General features: G+C 39.4%; 1 long non-coding RNA gene across 1 annotated transcript; it reads right to left on the reverse strand.

Annotated features, from left to right (window-relative positions):
* Positions 1–645: 645 nt before the first annotated feature.
* On the reverse strand, positions 646–9,277 carry LOC125184169 (uncharacterized). The gene is made up of 4 exons (XR_007167696.2): positions 8,462–9,277; positions 6,061–6,137; positions 2,196–2,275; positions 646–776 (listed from the first exon to the last, which is right to left on the reverse strand). It is a non-coding gene; the product is annotated as an uncharacterized lncRNA (long non-coding RNA).
* Between the last annotated feature and the right edge of the window lie 270 nt (positions 9,278–9,547).

Here is a 9,547-nt window from a genome sequence, read left to right on the forward strand (position 1 = left end):
GGCCCATTTCTCATGGATTTAGCAATAATATCTTTCATAATGAATGAATTAAATAGTAAAGTTTTGTTTAGACTGCCTTTTTATGGGGTCTCATTCATTTCCCAGAAGTACTCAGAAATGCACATGCTTATTTTTAATTACTGGGTAAACACACCTAGGTACAAGGTATCACTGAAAAGAAAAATATTCCTGGGTCTTAGACTGTACTTAAAAGTTTAGGTGTTTGTCTTTACAAATATAAAATTCTGTAATGTGTGTATGTATGTATGTATTTATTTATTTATTGGCAGAAAATAAATATACTGTAGGTGAGATCATATTTAAATTAAATTATAAAAAGGAAAATAAAAGCCTTGTTATGTGTCAAAACTCTCTTGGAAACTGTAAAGGCAAACTTGACTGAAGTAAAAAATAGGCAGGCTTTGAAGAGGCATTTCAAACATAAACTGTAAAATCTCCAGGGTAAAACAAGGAAGCAGACTATGAATTATTTATGCAGGTAAGCAGAGACAGAAAAATGGCTGGAACACTATTCATATGGGATTTCAATTATCCTGATGCTGAAAACAATGAGAACTGGAAAACAAAGCAAAGCAAAGCAAAACAACAAATAAACAAACAACAACATAAACAGAAAATGTGAACATCCAAGACTGCTTCTTTTGACTGCTGAAAAATCAACAAACTGGCTTTAGCTGGAATCCTGAGAAGCAGAACAACATGATAGATGAGATAAAATGGTTGTCATCTTATACTGCACCAGTGGGGATCCATCCCTGTGGGGAAGAAGGCTCTGGTTTTGTCAGGACACCATTCTAACACCTCTAATTTTTGCCTAAGGTGTACAAACAGAAGCTGTTAGACTGAATCAATACATCCCTGGAGTACAACACACTCCCTTCTCACCCAATATAAAGCATTTTCACTGCTACACTGAACAGTTTTTTGGCTCTGTGGAGAAAATCAGTAGGGGGCATCACCGTAATTGTTCACAGCCTCTATGGAGATCGCTTTGTGTCCTCAGGGATCACTATAATATGACTGTATATCCCTTCTATGAATCACACAAATTAAATCGTTGTTATAAAAATAACATGCAAAATGCATTTTTCAAGTATTTCTTCAAAGAATAATTAAAGCTTATCTTACATCTGAGTTAAGGTTTGTTTATATGACAGCCTCCTTCAGTCTTTAGGTCATATGAGGCATTGATAAATATTATGGGTAAAATAACAGTATTCTTGTAAGAATGACAAAAATCAATACTTCTGTAAAAGAAGTAAAAGTCAACCCAAAAATAAGATGATCTACACACCACTGTCTTCAAAGCTATGGTAAATAATACATATTATCTTCTCTGTACACATTCATTTGTACATGATGTATTGCAAGATATGTTGATTCAGCAGTTCTATGCTTTTCAGAACAAAATGTCTTTGTTCACTTAAATACCCATACAGTCATTCTCATTTAAATCTTTTTCAAACTTTTTTTTTTTTTTAATCTTTTTACATTTGGTGAAAATATGTTTGTTTAAGGTAAGTAGTAACTTCAGGTTTTTGTTTATTATATATATATATTTAATAATATTTCTGTATATATACTCATAAACTCTTCAAAGAAAATGCAGACTAGATCCTGAAACTACTTTCTAACTGAAGTCATAGTTAAAAATCACTGGACCTATGTAGCCTATTTGATATTATGTCAGGAAATAAGATAGGAACCGAGATGTCAACTGTACAATAAAACAGAATCAAATGATTATGTTTCAAAAGGTAAACTGTCACTGAGAAGGGTTTAATTGATACTGATTTTTTTATGTGGAGATACCTCATACAAAGAACTACAGAAAATCACTGAAGCATCTCAGCACAGCTTTCAGCTGCCTTACAGAAAAAAAAAAAATATCTGACTGTGATAGGCAGGAGGCTTATTTGGCTATCTTTTTTCTTATTTTTGTTTTTAATAAAGTGGATTTAAAGGGTGCAAATTTTTGCCTTATGTTTTTCAATTAGAGCAAACAAACAAAAAAAAAACAAATTATTTTAATGTTACTGATCAGACTTAAAAGGCAAGGGACACTGATATCTTTGATATCAGTGAAAATTAGCATGTAAATATACATTATTTCTTCATGAGCACTTTAAAAAGTCTTATTTAGTTTTATCTTACTAAGTCTTAGTCTTACCTACCTAAAGGCAGATACAGAAGTCTTGATTAGGATTGGTGTCCCTTGCAATAAACAAACATGATGCCATATATAGTTCCTATACTGAAACAAACAGACATTATTATCATGAAAAGCAGCGACTAAAAGCATTGCTAGTTTTAAGGTTCTAACAAGTGGTCTACATATTATGAACTAGACTCATACAACATTTTGGTGCAGTTAGTGTTTGGAGTAGAATATTAAGGCCTATTTTAGCAGATTAGTTATCCTCCTTTTTAGCAATTTGAAGATATTTAAATTACTTAATTTCTTACTTTAGACATAACACTAGAAAACCATACTTCTCAAGTAATTTGAACTGAAAAACAAGCAAAAGCTTAAGTATCCTAATTTCCATGAACATGAAATAGTCATTAGTCTAGCAGAATAACCCTGATTGTGACTTCACATCATTGAAGAAGTGACAGGTAAATTAGACTATATGAGTACAACTCCTTTGCCTATAAATAAGTGGCCAGTGCCAATTAGTAAAACCTTGGGTATTTGGCCAGGCCTACATGTCTCTTCCAAAGGACACAAATATACACGCCTTCTGTATGTCCTGTATTGCATTTACCAGTCCCACATAATTTCCTACAGTAATTTGTTGTGGCTAAAATAGCATAAAGTGACTCTGAGCAACTAACTTCGGTGGAAGAGGATCAGGTGAGGGAATACTTAAGCAACTGGACATTCATAAGTCCATAGGCTCTGGTGGGACGCTGAGGGAGCTGGCAGATGTGATTGTGAGGTAACTTTTGATAATCTTTGCTCAGTCACAGAAACTGGGAAAAGTGCTTGAAGACTGGAGGAAAGCAAATGTCATTCTAGTCTTCAAAAAAGGCAAGAAGCAGGACCCAGCATACAACATGCTGGTAAGTCTCACCTCAATCCCTGGGAAAGTGATGGAACAGCTAAACCTAGAAACTATTTCCAGGCACATGAAGAAGAAGATCATTAGGAGTAGTCAGCATGGATTCACCAAGGGGAAGTCATGCCTGACCAACCTGGTAAGTTTCTATAATGAAATCATGAGCCTGATGGATGAGCAGGGAGTAGTAGGTATTGTCTTCCTGGACTTCTGTAAGGCTTTTGATGCTGTCCCCCATAAGATCCTTATAGAGAAGCTGTTGAAGTATGGGCTGGATGAGCAGACGGTGGGGTAGATCAAAAACTGGCTGAACGGCTGGACCCTGAGGGTAGTGGTCAGTGCTGCAAAGTTCAGTTGGAAGCCAGTAACAAGATGAGTACTCCAGGTGTTGTGGTGGTTTTACCGTGCTAGGCAGCTGAACACCACAACCGCTCTCTCACTCCCCCTCCTTAGATGAGGAGGGGAAGAAGTAAAGGAAAGAACAACTCACGGGTTGAGATAAGGATGATTTAATTAAAGGAAAAAAGAAATAATTATTAAGGAAAGATTATTATTAATTAAACAATTTAACTAAGCAATTAACAATTTACCTAAAGGGAAAAAAGGAAAGGGGAAAAGGGAGGGGGAAAGGGAAAACTAAACAAAACAAGTAAAGGCTACGTGGAAGTGCAGAGGAAAGAAATTACTATTTCCCACAAATGAGCGATGCTTGACCACGTCCTTGAAGCAGGGCCTCAACGCACGTAGCCGGTGTTCGGGAGGAGGACAGACGTTTTCACAACGAGAGCCCACCCCTCCCCTCTTCCTCCTTTCTCCACCTTTTATTGCTGAGTGTGACATCATATGGTATGGAATATCCCTTTGGTTGGTTTAGGTCAGCTGCCCTGGTGATGTTTCTTTTCTCACATCTTTGCCCACCCCTAGGGGAGTTAGGGAGAGTCCTGATGCTGTGCCAGCGCTGCTCAGCAGCAGACACAACACTGGTGTGATACCGTTGCTGTTTTAGCTACGAGTGCAGAGCACAGCACTGTATGGGCTGCTGCAGGGAAAGTTCCAGCCTGACCCAGTACAGGTGTCAATACCAGGTCCAGTCCTGTTTAACGTCTTCATTAGTGATACGGACAATGGGGTAGAGTGCACCCTCAGTAAATTTGCAGATGACCCAAAACTGGGATGAGTGGCTGATTCACCAGAGGACTACACAGCTATCCAGGGACCCTGACAGACTGTAGAAATGGGCTGATAGGAATTTCATGAAGTTCAGCAAGGGGAAGTACAAAGTCCTACACCTGGGGAGGAACTACCTCAGGCACTAGTACACACTGGGGCCACCCAGTTGACAAGCAGCTCTGTAGAAAAGGACATAGGAGTCCTGGTGGCAGAAAACAATCTAGGAGTTGTGGTGGACACCAAGTTGAACATGAGACAGCCATGTGCCCTTGCCACTAAGAAGGTTAACAGTATTCTTGGCTGCATTAGCGAAAGTAGCAGGTAAATGGAGGTGATCCTTCCCCTCTACTCAGTGTTGGTAAGGCCACACCTGAAGTACTGTGTTCAGTTCTGGAGCCCCCAGTACAGGAGAGACCCAGACATACTGGAAAGAGTCCAATGGAAGGCATCAAAATGATCAAGGAATTGGAGCACCTCTCCTATGATGAGAGGCTGAGAAAGCTGGGACTGTTCAGCCTGGAGAAGAGGAGGCTCAGAGGGGATCTTACCAATGTTTACAAATACCTGAATTTAAAGTGCAAAGAAGATGAAGACAGCTGTTTTTAGTGGTGCCCAGTGCCAGGACCAGAGGCAAAGGGTACAGACTGAAACACAGGAGTTCCATCTGAACAGGAAACACTTTTTTACTGTGCACTGGAACAGTATGCACAGAGAGGTAATGTTATCTCCCTCCTTTGAGATCTTCAAAATCCATTTGGACATAGTCCTGGGCAACCTTCTCAAGGTGACCCAGCTTGAGCAGGCTGGTTGGATCAGATGACCTCCAGAGGACCAACCTTAACCATTTTGTGTGATTCCGTGTGTGAAGCAACATCGTACGCTAGGGATCCAGGTTGAATAAAACTCCATATAGAGAGACTTAAATTGAGGCACCAACAATGCTAGTGAAGTCTACTATGCTAATTCTTTGGTCAGCAGATTGGAGCCTAATGACATTTTAAGTGCCTTAAGGTATCCTGCTTCTTGGATAACTGGAATATTACTGAAATGAAACCAGAGGAGACAACTGGAGGTCATTTGGCCCATAACCTGTTTGACCAACTTTGAAACTCAATCTAACTTTGAAGTTTGATGAGGTTGCGCATGGTCTTGTTGAGTTTTGAATACCTCTGAAGACAGAGATTCCACATGCTTTTGGGCAACACTACATCTGATTATCTTGACTTTTTTTTTTTTTCTGTAATATCAAATAAGAATTTTCCTCATTGCATCTTATATCCTGTATCTGCATCCTTTATCTTTCCATATCTTAGAACAGTTTAGCTGCTTCTACAGTACAACTTACCAGCTATTTGAAGTCAGCAATAAAAATACCCCTTAGGATTCTTTTATTAAGATTGAGGAACTCTAGACCTCTTTGCCTTTCCTCTCCTCTCCCATTTCAGAATCTGAATTGCATGAGTTTCTACTGTACCTATCTTTTCTGTCTTACACTTTCTGCTTTCTCTGATGAAAACTCGGAGCAGTTATAATCAGTTAGTAGCTAAATATAATGCTAGATATAGAACAATTCAGAATCAAAATCCACTTTTTAAATGTGTAATTTAAAAAGGATAATGATTTTCTTGCACTTATTTGCACTTCTTTTTGGCAATGCCACAAATGATATGCAACTTTGCACTTCTGTATCATGTAACAAATATCAGATTTGAATTAGAAACAACTTCAGCTCAATTTACATGATTCTGCAAGTATGCACTGACATCTGGTGGATGTTTAACTTAACAAAGAAAATATTGCTATGTACTTGTGTCCTGTTCATTCAAAGAAAGTACTTGCAGTGGCTTTCCTAACACTAGTTCTGAGTCTTCCTTCCAAGAACACCTATGGGAGAAAATAAAACCTTAGTAAATATTTAATTGACAAGGTTTCCATACCAACAGATTTCTGACCAAAGTCTAACCAGTCTAATTTCCATATTAGAAGATGACAGGTGGGATATAACAGCAGAGAGTGTTCTTTCTATGAACAGAAGAGACATTAGATGGCTGGGTAGTTCAAAAGTTATGTGGTATCTAAACACAATGAAAAAAGAAACAAAAAATATCTACTGAATATGTGGTGGAAAGAAAACAAAACAAAACAACTGATAGAGGAAAGATGGTTACAGAACTGGAGGATGAACAGTTTTATTTCAGTATGCATGTCTTGACTGGATTTGATTTCTGGTGGTGTTTTGTCTTTCAGGATATTAATTACTAACACCATGTTCATGGAAAATGTTTCTTTTACAAATGTAACAGAAGAGATTCTTAGTAACTTTCACTAACTTTTTTTTTCCCTGAATCTTCATTTCATTTTCAAACACATAAATACCTTAAGCAGAGCTACCAACAATCTGTATGTTTATTTCTGCATTTTTATTTGTTGTTTTATATGCTCAGATTATAAATGGAAATACTTGAAAGATGTAGGTCCTCTGCTGAACAGAGCTAGCAAGATAGCTGCAAATGACACAGAAAAAGCTGAGGTATTCAGTGTCTTCTATGCTTCAGTCTTCAGGTATAAGGTCTGTCCCCCAGTACCCATCCAAGCAAGAAATGTGAACATTTAGAAAAGTAGTAAGAAATGATAAAACAAAATACCTACTAGGATGAAAAAAAACTACTGAATGAATAATTGTTTATTTGACAGTGTCCAACAAAGTCCATGTTGACAAGTTAGTAAAGTAGGAATGGAGTGATGGACTGTAATATGAGTGGAGAACTGGATGAACTACCAAGCTTAAACCAAACTCAAAGGGAGGTTAACAATTTAATTTTGAACTGATAGCTGGTCAAGATTGGAGTTTCTTAGGAGTTGATACTGAATCCAATACATCTGTGTGCCTTTAAAAATATAAACGTGATGTCCTTCACCTAGGACAGAATAATACCAAACAGCAGTGTGAGCTGCAGTTTAAATAGCTGGGGTGCTGCTCTTCCAAAAAAGACCTCGAGATACTGGTGGAGAGCAAACAGAACATGAGTCAACAGGGAACCTGTGTGTGTCTTTGGCTGGATCAGTAAGCATATATTGTAGGGGCATAAAACAGCTCCACTGAGCTATAGATTCAGGATACGTCAACAGATACCAGACCAATAGGTTCAGGGATAAACAAGTCATCTCTATATAGTGGTACAGTAATAAATACATATCAGTAGTACAATTATCTAGGCTGAAGTGACAGCAAATCCAGTAATTCACCAATACTAGGCCAAACATAATATCTGGACAAGCAAAGAATATAATAGCTTTAACATGACTATCTTATATGCATATATTTTTTAGATTTTTTTTTTTTTTGGTAGTTCCATCTACAGAGGTATAGGTGATCTAATTGTTTTAAGATTTTCATGTAGCTGGTGATTTTACTCAGGTGAGCCACAACCACTCTCTCACTCCCCTTCCTCAAAGGAGAAGGGGGAGAAAATACAATGGAAAAGGCTCAAGAGTTGAGATAAGGACAGGAAAATCACTCAGTGATTATCATGATGGGCAAAACAGACTCAGCATAGACAGATTAATAAAATTTATTGCCTATTAGTAACAAGCTAGAGCAGTGAGAAACAAAGAAAACGAACTAAAAACACCTTCCCCCCCAACCACCCTCTTCCACCTCCTTCCACCAAGCTGCACAGGGGAACAGGGAATGGGGGCTGTGGTCAGTCCCTAACGCTTCGTCTCTGCCGCTCCTTCATGGTCACTCTCTGCCCCTGCTCCATGTGGGGTCCCTCCCAAGGGATGTCGTTGTCCTTCCTGACATGATCCTGCGGGGGCTGCCCACAGGCTGCAGCTCTTCAACAACTGCTCCCACATGGCTCCATACCACGGAGTCCATCCCCCAGAAACAAACTGCTCCAACACTGGTCCCCCACAGGCAGCAGCTCCCCCCAGACCCCCTGCTCCTGCGTGGGCTCCTCTCCACAGGCTGCAGGTCCAGCCCGGGACCTGCTCCTGTGGGGGCTCTCCATGGGCCGCAGCCTCCTCCAGGCCACATCCACCTGCTCCACCAGGGGCACCTCCACGGGCTTTAGCATGGAGATCTGCTCCATGTGGGACCCATGGGCTGCAGGGGGACAGCCTGCTCCACCAGGGGCCTCTCCACAGGCCGCAGGGGAACTTCTGCTGTGTGCCTGGAGCACCTCCTGCCCTCCTTCTGCACTGACCTTGGGGTCTACAGGCCTGGTTCTCACTCCTTGCTCGCCCAGCTTCTGTTGCACAGCAGGGTTTTTTTTGTTGTTTGCTTGTTTGTTTTTTTTTTCCTTTCTTAATTCTGCTCTCAGAGTGGTGCAGACAACATCGCTTGTTGGCTCGGCTCTGGCCAGTGTCAGGTCCCTTTGGAGCCGGCTGAAACTGGCCCTTATGTAACATGAGACAGCTTCTGGCCTGTTCACACAGAGGTCGCCTGTGCAGTCCTCCACTACCAAAACCTTGCCACATAAGCACACTACAGTAATTTAGAAACACTTTAATATATTTCATCAGTAGAAGAATTTTTTATTTATTTTCATAAGTGATATTAACATTTTATGTATAAATTTCATTCTTATTTGGACCCACCACAATCCTTCCCCAGGATTGTGCACTGCATGGCTGGAATTGCTACACTGACCCGCATGATTTTTCTCCTGGACTGTACTGTCTTTCCCACATAACAGGGAAGTTGTGTCACACCTTAAGTTGCATCTATCTTCAACTACATTGTTTTGGTATTGTTGATGGTGAGACGCTGGAACAGGTCTCCCAGAGGAGCTGTGGATGCCCCATACCTGGAAATGGTCAAGCATTGAGCAACCTGGTCTGGTGGGAGCTGGCCCTGCCCATAGCAGGAGGACTAGAACTGGATGATCTTTAAAGCCCCTTCCAATCTAAACCATTCTACAATTCTATGAATCTATGATATCTGAGGCAATTTAGCCTCTGCACTGATAATTTGGTCTTAAACTGTGACAGGCTTGCACAATAAAGTTTCAGATGTAAAAAGCCAGAGATACTAATTTTTGGCATCTGTTATTCATTGTTTCTAATTATATATTTTTCTACATATATATATATATATTCAACTAGCATAGAGAATAGATCTTTAATTATACACTGAAATATCTTGTGTGCCACAAATTTGAAAACTCTGTATTATATTTTATTAAAATTAAACTTATAAACTAATTCATAAATTTGCACTACCCACTTGTGCATTTAACATTTTATTATTCTACTTTATAATTATTGATAAAACTGATTGATTTTAAATA

This window comes from Anser cygnoides, chromosome 1 (genome assembly GCF_040182565.1).
Source record: "Anser cygnoides isolate HZ-2024a breed goose chromosome 1, Taihu_goose_T2T_genome, whole genome shotgun sequence".
Lineage (NCBI taxonomy): Eukaryota > Metazoa > Chordata > Aves > Anseriformes > Anatidae > Anser > Anser cygnoides.